The 20,709-nt window shown below is 44.7% G+C and overlaps 1 protein-coding gene across 1 annotated transcript in view; it reads right to left on the bottom strand.

The window, feature by feature from the left end:
* The window catches only part of FOXN3 (forkhead box N3), a 184,663-nt gene extending 168,395 nt beyond the window's left edge, over positions 1–16,268 (bottom strand). Inside the window, exon 1 of the mRNA XM_033141408.1 lies at positions 16,246–16,268. The gene's annotated coding sequence lies outside the window, so the exon portion shown is untranslated. The remainder of the gene's footprint in view (positions 1–16,245) is intronic.
* Between the last annotated feature and the right edge of the window lie 4,441 nt (positions 16,269–20,709).

Raw genomic sequence — 20,709 nt, 5'->3', positions numbered from 1 at the left:
ACAGTTGGTGTGCCTGCTAGGGTACAATCTCAGGGGCATGGCCAGGAGTGCAGCAATGCTCCTGCCATGGGACATTAATGCCATACACACAAGTAATGTGTGGACAGGGCTATTGTCATTCTAGCCCCAAACTGGGACAGATGGTGTAAAGGTCTGATTCAGTGTTAGCCACTTTCTCGATTTATATAGCCGGGTCAACGTTAGCTCTGGAACGGGCCCAGAAGCTCAGAAACTGAAGGAAACAGCACCATACCATGTTGCTGCTGTTGGCTGATGTGGAAAATAAACAAGTCAGTCTAATCTCAGACATGGATTACGATTCCCAGTTTCGCCTAACTGGATATGTCAGGGTTTGAACATGGGTGGGACCACACCTCAGCAGCATGCAGAAAGCCCAAGGTTCAATCACTGGCAGCATGCTTGGGAAAGATTCCCTGCCTGAAACCCTGGAGAGCTGCTGCCAGTCAGAGCAGACAGTTCTGAGCTAGATGGACCAGTGAACTGGCTCCATGTAAGGCAGCTTCCTCAGCATCCAAAGCAGGGCTCTGCCATTAAGCTACAGCTCATCCCTGGTAGTCTTATTGTTCTGTCCTTGGCTAATGGAATTCATGTCACGTTTGCGGGCCTCCTTCTTGGAGAGAAGATGAGTCAGGCTAATCTCCTTCCCTCTCACTTTACAAGGGCCCTTAGCCAGGTGGCCCTAACATCATCCGTTAGCGGAATTTACTTTTGGATTTTCAAAAGTCCTTCACGACCACAAGGCTATCTGGGAGGCAGAGAGCAAGCCTAATGGATCAAGCTAATCTCGAGGAAGGTCTATTAAACTCGAATTTGTCAGGTTTCATTACTTTCAATACTTATCCTCAATGACAGTAATTTCCAAGATCATTTTATTATTTGCCATATAATGAGGCCGCACTGCCTTCAACCCTGTTTCCCCAACAACAAAAACCGCGTTTTGCTGAAGTTGTAAGTTGGCCTGAAATCCAAACAGCTGTCCCTCTGGTCCCCAAACCCTGCCCAGTTCCAAGCTGGATATCTACCATGAAGTGATGGCAATGGGCAAACAGGGCACATGATGCGCAAGCATCATTTCCAGCGTACTTTTGGGTCGCGGAGCACTGGAAATAGCTTGTGCATGTGCGCACGGCCTCCGTAGACCCGAAAGTGCGCTGGAAATGGCGCTTGCGCGTGTGCGCACAAGCTATTTCCGGCGCTCTGCGACCCGAAAGAGCGCCAGAAATAGCATGCACATATGTACACGCACTCCCCCGCCCTCCCCCGGCACTGGAGGAACCAGCCCAAGGCCAGGTGAGTTTGGCGACCCCTGGGTTGGACAATAAACTTTAAGTCATCCTTTCCTACAGGTCCATGACAAAATTTGTATAGCTACTCATCAGTGATGCAAAATGCAAGAGTGAGAAGGTCCAAGCAAAGGAAGAACTCCAGCAAAAGAGTAAGAACATCAGCAACCCTTATTACCGCGCGTTTTGATAAATTTGGTTATGTCACTTGGAGCCCACACCCTGAGTGATGGGTACTTTGATACTATACTTTAATTCTTGTTAATGTAATGCAGAATCTACTTTATCTCACTGAACTTGAAGAACTGGAACTTGTGCAAGTTTGTGCACTGCAATCACATCCTTCTTGTGCTGTGTTGACCACTTTTTCAAATATCCACAATGGCTATTACTTATCCACAGCAGTTCTTCAAAATCTTGCATCAGAAAGTGATGGGCATTCCTTTGGTGGAAGTTTTTAAGCAGAGTTTGGATAGCCACCTATCAGGTGTGCTGTAGTGGTGGCTAGGAGTTGGACTAGATGACATTTGAGATACCTTCCAACTTCAGGGACTTCCGGCGGCGACGCCATTGCGGGTGGTCGTGGGCTGCTTCGGCTGCGAAGCGCCCAGTCCATCCCGGGGGTTAGGAGCCCCGCTACCGCAAAGCGGGGCTCCGGTTGGGGTGCGGGAAGAGCGTCCCGCACCCTGGGCTCCCCGGCTGTGCCCGTTGTGGCTCCGAACCCTTCCCTCGCCCCCCCTGTAAAGGGGGAGTGGGGGTGAAGGGACGACGGAGCTGGGCTTTAGGGGACATGCCCCAACCGGGATGTAAATGCGGCGACAAATCCCGAAATGAGCGTTGAAGTTCTACCTGTGATGCATGGATATGAAGAACCTGGAGGTTGTGAGTACTTGATTGGACTAGTTATTATGCTCTTTAGACGACCCGGGGGAAAGAGAAAGGCAGCCTGCCTCCCTCCCTCCGGATGAAAGAAGGTAACCAGTTTGAGTGACTGCTGCTTTAGAACTGGATACAAAGTATTCGAACTATGATAAGTGAGACTGTTACAATTTCCCTTTGGGGAGTAAATTTGTGAAAGATATCTCCGTTTGAAGTGTCGGTCTTTGCACTCTGACTTCAAGAAAAATGGCGACGAAAAGTTGAGACCGAGGTGAAAAACAACTTTTACAAAAGGAAGAACATAGAGACAGGAACTGTAATCTGACACTCACTTCCTCCCCCTCTTCCACTATGCTGAACTATGTTTTCGAACTTGTTTTGAACTTTGGATTAACGGATGAACAAAGGCTCACTGAGCTGAGATTGGAACTTCTTTATCGGAAGGTGAAAGTCTTGTGTGGGGATTTGAAAAGAAACTTATTACCCACAGAGGAGGCTTTTAAATATTTTAATACTTTGGAAGGAAACCTGGGCAAGGAGCTGAGAGGGTTGCTTGAAGAATGGAGAAAAATGACAGGGCTACTCCAGAAAAAGAATTCGTTTTTTGGGGGTGGCAGCCCCAAGACGATGACAAAATTTGTTATATCCAGACCCCGAGGTGTGAGCTCGGGGGCAAGGGACAAAGAATTAAGATATTTACAAGAAGAAGAAGAAGAATGGTTTAAAGAAATGGAGCAGCCGAAAGAAAATGAGTTGGATACCCTGAAGCTCGCTGCAAGGAGTGTTCTGAACTGTGCCTGGATCTGTGGCTATTTGGGAAAAGGCGGTAACTGGGAATCTGGCTCTGGTGTCACCAGAAAAAAAACATTGGACAGAGGGGGAGTGGGGTGAAGCATTAAGCAAAATTTAGAATGGTTTGTTATGGTATTCTGAAATCGGAGGGTGAAGACCGTTAGTTCTATTTAGCTTTTTTGTTTTTAAATAAGAAAGGAGATATTTGAAGATCTATGTTATTAGCAGCAGGTTAAAGGATAGAGGAGTAAGAATTTGATAAGAATATTTTATGAAGATTTATGATGATGTATTATCATGATGATGTATTATTAGTAAAATTTTAGATATATAACTGTATTTAATTTTCAGAAGAAGTGGTTAAAAAATAGATTAAGGATATAAAACCGAAGGTGAAAAGGCAGGGGAAGTCAATGGTCAAGATTTGGAAATAGAATTTTTTTTTTTTAAGAAAAGATGCAAATAAGAAAACTTGGCAATGTTTATATTTGTTTTATGAGTGTATTTGTTTTGTATTTGTTTAAATGTAGGTGAGGGTGTGGGTATATGTTGTTACAAGAAAAAATGTCAATAAATTCTTATAAAAAAAAAAGAGATACCTTCCAACTTCAGTATCTTTTCTCCTACTCTGACTAGCAAGTTGCAGAAGCAATAAGGGTCACATGCTCCTCTTGACTTTGGTGATTGTATATTAAAGGGCCAAACTCTTTCCTCAACCTATGTGGTTGAAAATGCCTATCACACTTTTGAGTACTCCCTTTTTCAGTTAATATTTTATCATGTGATTGTTTGCCTTTGGCATTCATTCATGGGTCCTTTATTTGTACAAAAGAACTGTGACCTCACATTTGGAATATGAGTGACTTTTGCCTCACTCCCACAGAGTCTGAATGCAGATGGGACCTGTTCTTTCTTTTGTCACTTCATCCTGCTGTAGTGCTGTTTTCTGCACAAACAGTACAATAGTGACACCTACTGACAGAAAAGAAACATTAGCACTAAAGTTTCAATGTATCAAGCCAGGGGATAAGGAGAGGGCACTATAAATAGGAATTGGAAAAACAAAAGGAGTCATATGTGTTCATCTTGTTGTAATTTCTATAAGAAATTTGCTTTGTATCCCTGCAACTAAGTTTAATTATTTATCATGAATCACCTTGAACCATTTCTGTATACAGGTAGGTAGCCGTGTTGGTCTGCCATAGTCAAAATAAATAAAATAAAATAAAAAATTCCTTCCAGTAGCACCTTAGAGACCAACTAAGTTTGTTCTTGGTATGAGCTTTCATGTATCTGAAGAAGTGTGCACGCACATGAAAGCTCATACCAAGAACAAACTTAGTTGGTCTCTAAGGTGCTACTGGAAGGAATTTTTTATTTTATTTCATTTCTGTATAGAGATGGAAGCTGTACCATTTATATTGTCGAATGTGGCTCTAGACAGATTGCACAAGTACCCACAGTAAATCAGTTTAAGAAACCAAAATAAAACACGCTGCAAATATTTTGAAAAGAACCAAAAAATTGAGTCTCATTTGTTATCAGACACTGAACAATCTGTTAAATTGGCTTTCACACTTACTAAACATGGCATCAAATTTCAGTTTTGAATGTAGAAATTACATGAGCTTGATTTAGCCTCTCCTATCGTCCCTACAGAAAGGGACTCAAAAGAAGAAAACTCATAAATGCAATTTGCATATTCCAAGCCATTTGCTAAAGAAAACTGCAGCAGGGCCATAACTTTGTACATATAAATGCACATAAATTATTAGAATGTTTTCTCTTGGCTAGTTTATTTTGCTTCCAGAGAACAACTTGAATGCGCACTTAAATGCTGATACTGAGGGAGATATTCTTGAATGGTTTTTATTAGCTGTGACCAGAAACTTCCATTCACAATGTGATTCCTTTGATTTGTTCCCTTTGTGCATTTGAAAACACAAACGTACACACTGTTTATAACTTGCATGGCCTTCTCGTCAAGCAAGCCAAACAGCAAAGGACTGTTCAATGGCATTGTCTCCCCTGCTCAGCCCCCGAGGGCCCCAGTCCTGCCACTCACCACCTGGCCTAGGGCGGGGCCTGATGGGCTCTATAAAGGACTGCTGCCGCCGCTGCCGCTGCTGCTGGGCAGAGAGGGCTCCATTTTGTTTTGTTTTTGTTTAAATTGCTGTTATTTTTTACCTATGTCATTTTAAACTGTGATATTAATGCTGTATTCTAATTATTATTATTTATTTATTTATTTATTTATTTATTTATTTATACCCCGCCCATCTGGCCGGGTCTCCCCAGCCACTCTAGGCGGCCTCCAGCAAATACCAAAATACAATGCAAAGTCACAGTTTAAAAACTTCCCTAAACAGGGCTGCCTTTAGGTATTTTCTGAATGTCAGGTAGTTGTTTATTCGCTTGACTTCTGATGGGAGGGCGTTCCACAGGGCGGGCGCCACTACCGAGAAGGCCCTCTGCCTGGTTCCCTGTAGTTTTGCTTCTCGCAGTGAGGGAACCGCCAGAAGGCCCTCGGCGCTGGATCTCAGTGTTTTAGATTTTGATTTATGTGGGAAATTTTTTTTCCATTTTGTTGTGTATTTTTTTGATGTGGTTTATTTATTTATGACTTTTGCAATTATGTAAATCTTGTCATGTTGTAAGCCGCCTTGAGCATTGTTCTTAACTGTGGAAAGGCAGCATAAAAATGAAAAATGAAAAAAAATGAAAAATTGTCATGCCTTTAAGTCACGTGGCAGGACTAAGGCTTCACTCATATAACCACTTACCCAGAGCTCCATCAAATTAAATGAGACTTACTCCTGAGCAGACATGCATAGGGCTCAAGTGTAAAAGACCCACACTTGTTGCTTGACTTGATTTATTTGTAAGAACAACTTAACGAGGCTTAACTTCCAAGCAAAATCACAGACCAACAGCAACAAGAAATGTAGAACAGGGCTGCCCAACTTTTTATACCAAGTGGGCCACAAGAGAACTTCAACATGGAACCTGTGGGCTGCACATGTGGGGTGGGGAGCAAGCCCAAAATTTGACACACCCACCCAGTCCTTGTGCTAGCTTCCCAAAACCAGATAAGTGAGGTGCTGGGGGTTTGGGAAGGAGGTACAAGGCTCTGGCAGGGTCCTAGAGCCCACCCACTTCTTTCCCAAAGCTGGGGAAGCACTAACTTGGTTTTTGACGAGGTCCTCTAGGTGGGTAACATCATCTATAAAGCACAACAGATACACCAAGAGCCACGTGGTTGCAAAACAAAACAAGCAGCCCCACAAACACAGGAGCCAGCTTCAGATGTTCCATCCAACAGAGCAGATGGTATCATTTGGCCCTGTGGTGCGGAGAGGTAAGTCTGGCTGCAGCAGGCCTTGATGTAGACTTTGTCTCCCTCCAACACCCTCTTTTTCCTTCCTACAAGGCAGACAGTATCCATTGGGGGGAAGGGACATCACTCAGCAGTAGACCATCAGCTTTGCATGCAAAAAGTCCCAGGTTCATGCCCTGGCATCTCCAAGTGGGTGTCAGGGACTGGGCTGAGGAGGAATGGTGTGGACTGCCCCTCCAAACCTTCCTGAGAAGAGGACAGTATAGATTTACAACAGTGGTTTGCAGAAAGTCATAGTTCAGAGGCTGCAGGGGGGGAAGCTGGGAAATATTGGGAGAGCAGCAGCAACAGCAACAGCAGCAGGAAGAAGAAGAAGAAGAAGAAGAGGAGGAGGAGGAGGAGGAGGAGGAACTAGGAGAGAGACAACTGACAGTGTCTTTTGAAAGCATGCCAGCCCCCCCTCCCAGGACCTGGCGTGCATTGAGAGTAGTAGAACAGAAAGCTCAGAGGCAGAAAGCACAGATCAGCTGGTGCAGGGATGACGTACAATAGGTGAGACGGAGGGGGTGGGACCTTACTCGGAGTAACGCCATTACTGGAATGGAGGGGCACTTTTCAAAACCTCTCTGTGAATATTGAATAAAGGGTTTGGTAAGAACTCTTCTTGTTATTTGCTTCTTGGCTGCCAGCCATGGGAGGGATAGAATTCCCTGAAGCCTGACACTAGGGCTGGGAGTGTCCCTCATCTGAAACTCTGGCAAGCTGTTGTCAGTCAATGTGGGCATACGCTCCAACATTTCTCCAATGAAAATAGGGACGTCCTATTCAATAACAATAGTAACAACAACAACAACAACCCCCCACCCATGTGACTGGGTTGCCCCAGCCACCCTAGGCAGCTTCCAACATATATAAAAACAGGGCTTTGTTTCAGCTGGAACTCACTGGAAATGAGTCCTGGCACCTCTCAAGTGGGTGCCATTGCCATTATAAGAGAACAGGACTGTATAAAAACACAATTAAACATGTAAAAACTTCCCTATACAGATGTCTTCTAAAGGTTGTATAGTTACCTATCTCCCTGGCTCAGCGATCAAGTCAGAAACCGGATTGGCTTCTGTAAAACCGGGACCGTCCCTGGAAAACAGCACACTTGGAGTGTCTGAATACTAAGGCAGATGGACCAATGGTGTGCCTGGTATAGAGCAGCTTCCTGTGTTCCTATTGTACTCGCGAATACAAGGGTACAGTCCAAATTGCCTTGTGGTTGCCCCTACTTGAATCCTTGCAACATCCCTCCTTCGAGCATGAGGAGCCTCTGGGAGGTTTGCATGAGGCCACAGAGAGGGCTTGACTTTCTCCTTGATGCCAGCTCTTCAATATAGCTTGTGGGCAGTTTCTCCAGGCTGACACCTTTACAGTCACTGAATGGCTTCCCGTTTCATTGCAGAGATGTATGCCAGAGAAGATGATCACATGCCATCATTTCCCTCTCACGCTTACACAAGAGTCCTTGGGTCGAAAGGTCTGAGTTTAATGGCAGTAGGCAAGTCTACCCCCCCAAAATGACATCAAACACTGCAAGGTTAATGCTAAAATTCTAGGTTTAAGATTCTTCTGTACAGGAAGAAAGTTTGAAGGGCTGTTTAGACAGTAGCCCATCGTAAGTCTAATAAAAATGGGCCTCGGAGCCTTTAAGAATTGCTTACACCACCTAAAATGCTGCCTTAGTTCCAGAAGCATGGTGATTTTATGCGATCAGCCTTTCAGTGAGAACTAGAGAACTCACTGATGCCTCAGTAATACAGCCATGGAAGATGGCAATAATTTATCATCTCTGCAGTAGTTCAATCCCAGATGTACCATTTGCTAATTTATTTCCATATGCACCTGGCAGACAGATTAATCAGGTATCCATCCCTCTCTGAAACCTGGGTTGCACTTTACCCTTTTATCGGGGAAGAGGAAAAGAAGTGTACACAGCAAAACAAGAATTCCAGTTAAAAGGTGCTCTATCAAGTTTACTGCTGGCTAAAAAAATAAATGATAGATTTTTTCTTTAAGGCACAGCAAAACCACTTTGCACATCAGCGTGTATTACTGCTATCATTCGTGGAGGTGCTTTGAGCTAAAATCTCAGAAAAGAAATGGAATTAAGCGGGCAAGAATGAGGTCTACATGATGGTTCTTGGGTTAGGTACACCAGCATGGTTCTGCCTTGTGTCTGTTTGTTTCTCAGGCACCTGGGGTGGGGGTGGGGGGGATGAACCTCCTCATTAAAGGGATAGATGAAATGAGCCACTGCTACCAAATTATCATTGGAGATATCACTGTGAATACATCTTTAGCATTCCTGCTGGTGGTTTTCAGGGAATTGTTTCTATGGCCGCTGTTGATATTAATTAGATACCACTGCTACTGCTATCAAATGTTGTTAGATGTATTTAGACTGGATGTTCTGAAGTGAACATTCTGTGCAAAATCTCTGATTCCTCTGAAGAAGAAGAAGAAGGAGGAGAGAGAGAATTTCAAACAAAACAGCAGCTAATCAGCATTGTAAAGAGGTTACTTTCTGGAACACCCCTGTTGGAATGCCAAGTACCGGGGAATGCTGTGGCAGTGTGGCAAGGTACCTGCATGCCTGTCGGAGGGCACCCTCCTTCTCTCTCTGAATACTTTCCCTTCCTTCATGTCCCCCTGAAATACTGTCCAAATGGGGATGTGTATTTAAATGTGGGAAGGAGAAAGAAAATGTTGATTAAGGCCACATTCACACTATATAAAGTGCTATAAAGGTAAAGGTATAGGGACCTCTGACCATTAGGTCCAGTCATGTCCGACTCTGGGGTTGCGGCGCTCATCTCGCTCTATAGGCCAAGGGAGCTGGCGTTTGTCCGCAGACAGCTTCTGGGTCATGTGGCCAGCATGACTAAGCCGCTTCTGGCGAACCAGAGCAGCGCACGGAAACGCCGTTTACCTTCCCGCCGGAGCGGTCCCTATTTATCTACTTGCACTTTGTCGTGCTTTCGAACTGCTAGGTGGGCAGGAGCTGGGACCGAACAACGGGAGCTCACCCCGTTGCAGGGATTTGAACCGCCGACCTTCTGATCGTTAAGCCCTAGACTCTGTGGTTTAACCCACAGCACCACCTGGGTCCCCATAAAGTGCTATACCAGCATTTTAAAACACAATGGTACCACTTTAAACAGTCATGGCTTCTCCCAGAGAATTCTGGGAGCTGTAGTTTGTTAACAGTGCTAAGAGTTGCTAGGAGGACCTTATTCCCTCCACAGAGTTCCAATTGGCAGAATTCCCTGGGAAGAGTGATTGATTGTTAAACCACTCTTGGAACTGCAGCTCTGTGAGAATAGGAGTTTCCTAATAACTCTTAGAACCCTTAACAAACCACAGCTCCCATAATTATTATTTATTTGGGGGGGGGGGAAGCCATGACTTTTTAAAGTGTTACCATTGTGCTTTAAATGTATAGTGTGAATGCAGCCTCCCTTTTCAGCTCAGCTCTAAATTAAGGCTGCAATCTAAGCCTGAGATCTGCTGGGCTGGAGGGGGTTTGGATAGGGCAGAGGCCTCCCTCCATTCAGCTTTCCATTGAAAGATCAGTTCGAGCTCAAAGGGCCTTTGAGCACAGTGCTGACAATTCCCCAACATTCTCCAAACCAGGACACGGCCTAGTCCTGCTTGACGTGACCATGGCTGTGGCTGCCTCATTCTTTGCTGTTGTTTTGGTAGTGGTGTTGGCACCACTCATTGCCCTACAAATATACTTCAATAGTGGATGGGCAGCTTTTGAATGGAAGCCAAACGCATCTGTCATCTATGGAGACTGCACACCATTTTAGGTTATCTTCCTACAATATAGGTCTGTGAAACCAGTACATTTCATAAATCTATGTGCGTTGTATTTTGGGTAACATAAAAGAGTAGGCATCCCCTATGAATAGCAGTTGTCTCATCCAGTATGTCTCTCTTGACCAGAAACAGCTCTCCAAGATCTTTGGCAGAGATAATTCTCCACAGCTATTTAGGGTTGCCATATTTTGAAGAGCAAAAAAGAGGACGCTATAACAACTCTCATTTTAAATACCCCTACTATATGTAGGGTATAGAAGCTGCGATATATTGCTGAGGGGGGCAGGAGAAAAGAGGAAGCAAGTCTTCAACCACCAGTTATGTCTATGTCCCATCCAGAAAGTATAGCCAGAGACATTTAGGCAAATGTAAAAAAATCACCCAGACAGAAATTTTACCCCTCAAAAAGAGGACATGTCCTGGAAAAAGAGGACACATGGCAACCCTAAACCTGATTCTTTAAACTGGAAATGCTGGCTACTGAAACAGGTGACTTCTGCATTAACCAATGAACTCTGGTCCATTCTTTGAACAAAGATTAAAATGGAGTGAGCTTAAATAGCTGAGATGCAATGCAATAACACAATTTTAAGTCAGCCCTGCTGAGGTCAAACAACCGGGACTCCACCAGCTTTGGGCCAATAGCAGCATAACGTTTTGTATCAGCATCCTGCATATGAACAGTTATTGTCAGAATTGGTCATCCATGCAGCTTCCTCATAGATCATCCAGTGAACAGCAGCTATCTAGGAACTGAGCCTCGGCTCACGGGGTCACTGATAAGTGCTGCATGAACAGCCCATTCCCATTAAACTCTTTCACATGTTTGCACATTTTAAAATGCAGGATTATTCATGACAAGAACCATTCTACAGTTTGAAATTCTGAATATTCATTTTAAAACCGTAGCATGGGATCCTGATCATCTAAATCGCACCCTTGCATTGGTGCATCATCCTCTTTGCTCAAACACCCCTGACGCATCACTCCACTTACCATGGTGCAACACTGCAGAAGTTACTCACAACCAAGGCTCTGCATCAAAGGACAAGGACTGAAACATCCCCAAGTGGCTGATATAAGCAAACTTTACAAGTGACTGTGGAGCAAACTGTTACTGATCAGTTCGACTTAAGGATGTGGCTTTCAAACACTGTGTTCCATAGTGGGTTGGGAAGGGGCGGTTCTCAATGGAAAGATCACTAACGGAAGACAAGCTTAAATGAAAGATGTGCATATCTTCTACCGGCAGTGTGTACTCCACTGGAGAGTGATGTGCCTCTCTTAGAACCTACAAGCTAGGGAACCTGTGGCCTTCCAAATGTTTTGGACTAAAAGTCCCATTATCCCTGACCCTTGGCCATGCTGGCTGGGGCTGATGGAAGTTCTATTTTGTAAGTAGGTTATAATAAGCAAAAGATGATGAATGGCTCTGTTCATAGTGGATTAGATAACAAAAGGTGGCAATTTTCCACCAAAAATTGAGATGGGGTGTTCAGATGGGATTGTGCAAATCAGGAGCTCTTGTTTCAGCACTTCTGATCCATGCACTCTAGGTTTTCACTCCATATGGGTTCTGTCAGGATATTCCCAAGTGTTGCTCATGAGTAACGACAGAGCCTTCAGTAGCTAAGACTATTTATTGTGCATTACTATTTACAGTGTAGAGCTAGTTCAAAACATGACCGCTCAGTCACTTGCAGAATCTGGAAGTGCCCCTCTCTGGTTTCCCGCCCAACACCAAAGTATCAGCACCCTAAAACGATTTTTGCGGTGCCTCCTGACCCCCCGATGTTGTGCTGGCGCCAGAAGTGGCAGTTCTTCCTCAGATCCTCTCTGGCTGGTGGTGCTGGGTCTTTGCCCAGAGTCTCCAAGCCCCTGCACCTCCTCCTCCCTTGGAGAGAACTCAGGGGAAATGCTAGAGGAGGAGTCCGTCGACAGAAGCAGCTGGGGTTCCCTGTAACGTAGAGAGCCCTCCTCTCGCGAAGAGCTGCTCTCCCAGTCCTCCTCCCGAGGAGGACCTCTTTCCCTGCCCTCCTCGTGAGCAGAACCTCCAACCAGCCCTTCCCCTCGAGTAGTCCTCCTGTCCCTCTCCTCCTCGAGAGGAGGACCTCTCTCCCCTCGCTCCTCATAAGAAATACCCTTGCCCTGGCTCTCCTCCCGAGTAGGGCCTCCCCTCTCCCTCTCCTCGCAAGGAGCCGGGCAATCCCTGACAGGTTCCTAGCAAGTCCCTGTAGTGGACAGATGCCAGTGTAAGAGGAATGGATGTGATGTTCTCTGAGCTCAACTGGCCTCAAGCTTAGAAACATCCATGGATGGCAGAAGGCTCCTCTTCAGGAACCACTGTCTTCCTCCACTGCCAGATCTTCCATGCTGGAATAAGGTGCTTTGGTGGACTCGCCAGATTCCTGGTGCAACCCCTATTGTTTCCACACCACAGGAGCCAATGGGTGAAGTCACAGCCCTTTAAGGAAAAAAGGCCGCTCCTCAGAGGGTACTAAGCCAACAGCAGGACTGGACTGGCCTGCCTTCAGAAGGACTCAGCACATTGCTGAGACAACAGTTCTACCTTGCCTAGGTATGGAGGCTCCAGCCAACCCTTCACAGTGCCTGCCTGCCTTGTGTTTTAAGGCCTCTGGAAAGTTATGTGAAATAGACTTGCCATAACTACACATAAAAAGACAATCAGAATATCTATTAAATAGAATATACTTTTTCTTTAAAATATATGTATGTTATGATCCCAGTAGTATTTTTCTGATTCTAGTCAGAGCATACACAGTAAATATTTGGATCTGTGGTGATTTGCACTGGAATAGTCAACTTGGTAAATCAGGTGATTCAGGTGTTGGCATGTTTTTCTCTTGCTCATTTCTTTATAAAAAGGCTGCATCTTCCCCAGAATTCCTATTTAACTAATGGACTACAGTCTAATGTAAGGCAAAATATTAGGCTAGTCACTAAAAGGCAAGCTCAAATAAACCAATGGGCTGAACTGTTTTTCCTTTGCACTTTCCTGGCTGAGATTGAAAAGATGCAAAAGTGAAAAGCTGGATCTGAATTTCCAAGGGCAAAAAGTCAACCACGGAGCTTGCAGTCAATGCAATGTAACTCTGCGTAATAGTTCTATGTTTAGCACAAGCCTGAAGTCTGGAAGTGCATGCAAAGTTTCAGGGCCTTAGGCCATGTACAAGGCTTGGAGGAGCAGAAAGGTCGCCCAGTGCAAACTGTATGTGCTATACCTACATGTTCCCTTTTGGGGAATTAAGAAATCCAACTCCCCCCCCCCCATGGTCTGTGTCCCAACAGTAAAATTATTAGGGGCTACTTCAACTACAGAACTGGCATCAGATGTGGAATGGGGCCATGTGACTCCACTGCCTGTCATGGTTCTGGTACCAGAAATGGAAAAAGTCATCATTGGACTCTTCCTGAACCACTGTTCCTTCTTTAACTTTGAACTTGTGAACTATACTTCCAACGGTTTCTGTAGGAACATTCAGTGCCTTCGCGATCTTTTTGTATCCTGCTCCTTGTTTGTGAAGTGCGATGATCTCTTCTTTTACCTTCTTGGACCATTCTCTTGACTTAGCCATTATTTCTAACATGCAGCCAAATTTGACACTCAGCAAACCTCTAGCCAGTTCAGGTATTTCATGTGTTCCAGCTCAGGCATACCTGGTGCAAGCAATGATGCCGCTGATTAGTTGCATCAGATGTGCTTGACACAACAACTGTTGTATTTGTGCTGTTGTGAGGGATTCTGTTCAGGGGTTTAAATAACAGTGAGACTGAAGAAGCCAGTATAAGCCAGTATAAGTTGCAATTTCAGCTGAATTTGGGGGAACCACTTGAAGCATCCGTTGTGTTGAACTATTTTGTTTGATTTTGTTTGATTTGCTCATTGCAAACAGCTGAAAGTCTGTAAATTTTGATAATAAACCCAATTTGCATTGGGGGGTTGAATAATTTCGATTGCAACTGTATATCCTCATGTATTGATAAGTAGCCACAACGGCTGACAAAGCAGAAGAGCTAAAAAAAAGTTTAGAAAAAATATTTTAAAGAAGTTTAGAAGAGCTCCGAAACGACCTCTCCAGACCGAGTGAATGAGAAGTAAAATGGCAAATGCAATTTCATGTACATGGGCATAAAGTGCTGCACATTGGGGCAATAATAATAATAATAATAATAATAATAATAATAATACTGCCAGTATAATAATGCTGTTATAGGAATCTATGGTGCAGCTGCATTTGGAAAACTATGTATAGTTCTGGTTGCCTCACCTCAAAAAGGAAATTATAGAGTTGGATGGTTCACCCTTTCTGTTTATATACCAGTAGAACAGCATGGAGGCAAAATCTGGAACTCTACTGGAGCTAGGAGCTAGCTTGGAAGGCTCTTCAAACACCATTTTTGGGCTTAATTTTTGCAGGTCCTGGTGCCAACCATGAATGGTGGAAGCCATACATTGACTTTGGCTTACAAATAAAATGGCACTAATTGTACAACAGACAACCTATACCAGAATGGGAAAGAGATTAGAGTGACACTGAAACCTGCAACTTGCTAGATGCAAAGCAGAAGTTCAGTAGGGATTGATGCGCCCTATTAAAAGTTTGAAGCATCCTCCTAATGCAACAGGAGGACCTGGGAGAAATTGTGCCTCTGACAGGAATGATCCGGTTTAACACAGCACAGATAATCGTTAACAGGGGTGTTTACGTTGCAGTGAATCTCAGCGTTCCTATATGCCAGTTCCTGCAATTCCAGATTCATTCGGGGTCCGGGGAACCCCCAAAAATAATCACACATCAGCAACTATCGCATTTGGCATATACCTGAGGTTTTGGACATTCACTATATTTGCTTGGGATTGACAACTTTCATAGGCTAAGAAGGGGCACCATGTAGATTATGCCCTGTGCGTGTCTAGGGGAAGGGAGAACAGAAGTGGATTAGCAGTAGTGCTTAGAGCAAAGGAAGGGCTGTGGCTCAATAGCAGAACATATGCTGTGTATGCAGAAAGTCCCAGGTTCCATCGGAAAGACTCCTGCCTCAGACGCTAGTGACCAACTAACAATCAGTGCAGACAGTGTTGAGCTAGATGGACCAGATAGTGACTAATGACTCTGTGCAAGACAGTTTCCTTACATTCCATGCAAAGGGGAGGGAAGGAACCGTCCAGAGAGAGACCAGCCTGTGCCTTCTCCAACCACTTATTTATGGCTACTTCTTGGAAAATCAAAACAGTAAGTTAGATGCATGGGTTTTGTACGGCATATCCTGACATTCAAAGATCCATGCACATGGAACAGCAACACAACTCAATTTCACAGACTCTGCATTACAGTTAAAATCCACAGAGCTAAAACTTACTCTATCATTCATATAAATTTGAGAATTTCCTTGCCTGAAATCACACACAGTTAGCAGTTAACAGTTTTCCCTGGGGGGCAGGGAGGGAAGTAGCAGCAAAATAATTAAAAAAAACACCAGGATTGCCTAATGCCTAGACTCACAAATTACAAAAGCATTCAAGGATGACGACGCTCCAAATCTCCCCAAATTAAGCCAGCGATCAGGCAGACAGCTATCGTTCTAACCTGCAGACAGCTTTGCGATGGAAACATCCACAATATCAACCGCGAAGTCTGAAGTCTTTCAACATTCTGCAGTCAACCCCTATTATGCTACAACAATTTAGCAATCTCTGTCTACACAGTTAAAAGGGGAGCGAGAGGCGGAAAGGAACACCCTCTGCAACCTTGCCGTGACCACATGCTTCTTAAACATCTCATTCCACAGCTATTGCCCTCGTCTGCATTCAGCCACATTCACTCCAATTTGATCGTTTTTGCCCGAATCAATGCAGACTTCTCAACAGCCTCCTGCAACTTTCAACTCTGACCGTGCCGTTTGCAGGGCCCAAGCGGAATTGCAAGGGTCCGGGGGCTGTTTCCCTGAGACGAGCTTGCACAAAATTAACCTTAAGACATTTGAATCTAGAGCTTAAGATTGGTATATAGGAGAGAGAGAGAAAAATTCTTTCACACTTACTTAAGATAGTGTATGTGCTGCTTTGCCCACTGATGCGATATCAGAAACCTGCAAGCTACTATTTCTGCAACTGTGTCACTGTAGATAGTCTGAAACATGTACGTAGCTGTTGCCATGGAAACAAACACAGCTAGGGTAGAGAGCGAAGCTGTGTTAATTCCTTCAGCCATGAACCCCAGGGGAACACTAACATTCATCTTCATTCTCCTTTTGTCTCTGACTGCTTTCATTCTTCCCACCCCACCCCCCCCTTCATCTGATCAAATGCACTATATAGATATATGTATATGGCAACACTTGCAGGTACACATTGACTGAACAATGCAAGCCTCGGGCGTTAAACCAAGAGGCAGAAGGGCTGCCCTCTTACACCTTGCCAAAACTTCACTTGGGAGGATGCTAGAAACAACTTCACTTTCTGCAGGGGACCGAAGACTTAATGCGCACCAGTTTCATTTTATTGGTTGCAAAGAGTTATGCCCTACCTAACTGGGGGCACCTGAGATGCACAAATGGGGACAGGTAAAGTGGGAAAGTGCTTTGTATGTTGATGGTGCCAGGTTCCGTCCTTGAGCACATATTTAAATTTTGCATTTATATGCTGCTCTTCCCTTCAAGGAAATCAAATCGGGGTCCACGGATCTCCCCACCTTCAATTTTATGCTCAGGAAAATTCTGCAAGGTATGTTCGGCTGAGAAGCGGTGACTGCTCCAAGGTCACCTAGGGGGCTTCAAGGCTGAGTTGAGCTTGGGTCTCTCTAGTTCTAGTCCAGCACCAGCATTGGGGTTGCAAATTCTAGGTCCTCCAGATGTGCCTGGGCACCAAATCTCATCAGCCCCAGACAGCAGTAGATTGAAGGAATGAACGAATCAATCCATCAGATTGTTTAACAGTTTCCTGGTAGCTCTGTTGATGAGCCATAGCATGCACAAAAATATATTAGAAAAGTCACTCAAATTTCTCATATTTTGGTTTGGTGCTATAGAATCAAACTAGAATCACTTGGTCCAGCCACCCTGTTTGCTTCTGAAAGCCCACAAAAGAAACCCGAAGCCAATAACCTCCTCTTGTAGCTCTCAGCAGCTGATATTATTGAGTGACATAACTGTCTGTGAACCTGGAAGCTGAATATGGCAATCATGGCAGCAACCATCCATTGCAAGACATTCTGCATGGACTACTGTTTAAGCTTGAAAAGGAAGCATTCTACAGCTGCTGTTGCCCATACTATGCGTGCAGAGAAGGCAAAAACATATTTCCCCCTGACACCTTTGGGTTCTTATTTCTGTGCACTTAGATAGCTAGTATAACAAAAGATAACACCCAGAATGATGGGTATTTTGCGCTTTGGTACCATAGCTCAGAGGTGGCTGATGTGGTGCCTTCCAGATGTGTCCTCTCAAAGGAGTCAATTCTCCCACCCCAATGAAATTGAGAGGTATCTTAGCAATATGAATTAAGGTTTGACAAAATAGGTCCTGACTGTCAAAAGCTTAAGCCACGGTCTATTTACTCTTTGGGGCATCTAGATGAAAATACCTCGACTGGGGGGTGCATGGTGGGTCCCTGCTCTTCATTCTGTAGTCCCGGCTTTCCCAACCTAGTGGCTTCCCAATGTTTTGGACTCCTAACCCCCACCAGCCTTGACCAGCAGGGCCAATGACCAGGGATGATGGGAGATGTAGTCCCAAATAGCTGAAGAGCACCAGACTGGAGAAGACAGGCCTAACACTATACTGTGTTAACCTCCACATTCTCATCCTTCCCCTCAATAAATGCTGCAGTTGACCAGACGAGGTGAAACCAGACCCATTCATCATAGGATAAATACAATCTTTTATCACTTCAATGGTCATAAAATAAGTGGGACTGCTCTAAACCACAGACAAAAATGAAGATTCAAGATTCAGCAACCGAAGCTAAAGACTACACAAAAATACTCAAGTTGGAAGACACTCTGTTGGGCTACAAGCATTAACAATGTGACTGTGAACAGGCTTCATCTCCATAATCCTTGTCATGTTTTGCCAACAGAGATCTCTTACCTGCTTCCAAATGAATAGGCATTAAGGACTCTGTGCCACAGACACACATGCAATTTTAATGAGAGCACTCAAGAACTAAGAGGAGCAGCAGATTGAAGGTGCCTGACTTTGCTCCCCAAAATTATAGGTTTTGCGTGTTCAGACCTTTTAACCTTACCCAAAATAAATTCAGACAAGACTCAAATTTTGGTTTGGTTTTTGGCAGAATTTAGGCCACAACTTTATTGATTACAGCAAGTGATTGGTTGCATAGGCTCTGGTTCGACTAGCTCCCTGCTCCGCAGGTAGCGCTGACCCAGAGTTCCAGCATAGGTCAGCCAAGGGTGAACACCTAGATAAGCAGAAAGCCGGGGACATGCTCTATCCACCACCCAAATGTCCCCCCGGACTCAGGCACGGGCACAACCCCCTCTCAGGTGTTGAACAAACCATCAAATCCCTGGATTCCTTTAACGGAATACCCTTCACATAGGAATGGCAAGAGCATTCTCCCATCCCTATCACCTGAACCAGAGCCTATCCCTAACCTTACAAGTTGTGACAGTTTGCTATGCGGCAGGCAAAACCCAAATGGCAACAGCCAACCAGCCAAGTGGGGAAAATTCCTGCAGTGCCCCGTCCCAATGACAGACGACACACGACAGCATAGCAAGGTCAAGCACAAGCCCTAAATATAGGGAGGGGTGGGCGGGTGTTCCGATGCACGCACCGAAAGAGAAAGCTCTGGGTCATGTGCATGGGCATTTATAGGTCCCTTGATCCATTTAGCTTGCGTCCCATTGGCCTGATTGAACCATCCATTGAGGGACCTACCGATTGGGTGTTGTGGCTGTCAATTAAACCCACCCACAACACAGCGGTTTGGTGGCCAAGTCTCACTGCAATACGTGCCCTCTTTAAGGGAGGACCCGATTTATTGAACTTGCCCTCAATCCCTGCTAGTTTCTGCAAGGTGTTCTTAATGGTCCTAATGGACCAACATGGAAACAGCGTAGAACTCTTGGCAAATTTCAGGACAAAGCTATAGAAGAGGAGTTCCCAATCTATGGCTCATTAGCCACTGTTTTATTGAGGTGTTTGAGGATTTGTGCCATATTCATGTTGATTTTTAATTGTATTCTTATTGTTTCTCTTATTTCTCATATTTTATTACAATTTGAATTCCACAGAATGTGTAAGATCTCTTAATCTATAAGTAAGAAAAGGAGCAATAGGAATACATTTAAAAATCATGCAGCATATTACCACGAGAGAGTGAAAATTAAGCAGCCTGCCAAGACCCTCAGCAATTTTCAGGCGGTTCATGGGGGGAAAGAGTTCAGAAACTACTGGAAGCTAGGAGTAAAATCTGAAAACAGGGGATAGAAACTGCTGAGGAGGCAAGTATGGGAAGAAGCCCGGAGATTGCAAAAACAAAACAAATCAAGTTGTTGCTAAGGTTTGACATATATGTGACAGAGCCACACGGGAGATGCCTTTTCATTAACTGATCCTAAGTGACTTCAGCAGCAACTGGGTGGTGGGATGAAATGAGCAGGGACAAAGATGTGGTTTCTTGCCACATTAAAGTTGCCTGACCCCAGGAAGGCCAATGCCAGCATGGGCAGGTATCAGGTCATTCACCAGTCACATAGTTCCTCTAGCCCAGAAGAGTTGGGAGGGACCTTTGCCTCTCCACATGGACTCCAACTCCCATCCAGCCCAGCCAACATAGCCAACAATCTGGGATGATGGGAGTTGTATTAAAAAAAAAATCTGGAGAGGCAGAGGTTCGCCACCCTTACCCTAGTGAGATGTTGCTGGACTGTTAATGGACTGAACTACTGGAAAGTAGTTGGACAGTGTTCTCGAAGCGACTGGCATGAGTTTGGCCAAACTGCTGGAGGCAGTGGAGGATAGGGGTGCCTGGCGTGCTCTGGTCCATGGGGTCACGAAGAGTCGAACATGACTGAACGACTGAACAACAACAACAACTGGAAAGTAACTCCCACCTTGCTGCAGGCAATATATGACTTGATCCTTCTTACAAAAAGGCTGAATCAGGCAGGTGTGATAGCAAGAAGCACATCTTGAAGGTGGTGGGGAGGGGGAGGACACTGAGATGCTCTGGGCGTTATTTGATCTGTTTGTTTATTCAATTATTTAATACATTCTTTATAGCCTGCCGTTTGGCCCCTCAAGTAGCCTTCAAGTCAGCTTACAATATCAATTTTTTTAAAAAATGAGGAGGAGACATAGCTCAGGGGTACAGCATGCAGAAGGTCCCAGGTTCATTCCCCAGCATCTTCAGGTAGGGGCTGGGAAAAAGCTCTTGGCTGAAGCCTTAGAAAGCTGCTGCCAGTCCGTGTAGACAATACTGAGCTAGATGGACCAATGGTCTGACTCGGTGTAAGGCAACTTTCAGTGTTCCAAGGACAC

This window comes from Lacerta agilis, chromosome 1 (genome assembly GCF_009819535.1).
Source record: "Lacerta agilis isolate rLacAgi1 chromosome 1, rLacAgi1.pri, whole genome shotgun sequence".
Lineage (NCBI taxonomy): Eukaryota > Metazoa > Chordata > Lepidosauria > Squamata > Lacertidae > Lacerta > Lacerta agilis.
This window is presented reverse-complemented; position numbering and strand designations above follow the sequence as displayed.